This window comes from Echinops telfairi, unplaced genomic scaffold (assembly GCF_000313985.2).
Source record: "Echinops telfairi isolate 266 unplaced genomic scaffold, ASM31398v2 ScPeMD7_7457;HRSCAF=8495, whole genome shotgun sequence".
NCBI lineage: Eukaryota > Metazoa > Chordata > Mammalia > Afrosoricida > Tenrecidae > Echinops > Echinops telfairi.
Window position 1 is genome coordinate 15,859,900 of NW_022111357.1, and position 227 is coordinate 15,860,126.

Genomic DNA, 227 nt, shown 5'->3' on the forward strand with positions numbered 1-227 from the left:
CCTGGCTCGGAGCTCCGCTGCGGAAAACCCGATCGGAGGCGGCTCCCGGACTCGGAGCCCGGGAAAATCCGTGGGTGGCCGCCAGGGATCTCCAAGCGGCCTGGGCCAGGCGGCCAGAGCCTGTCTTTCGGATTTGGACCCGGAGCCCGTCGGTTCAGCCACTGACTCCCATCTTCTCTCCGCAGAGCTCCCAGACGGCGGCGGGATGACTGCAGGGAGCCCCGGAG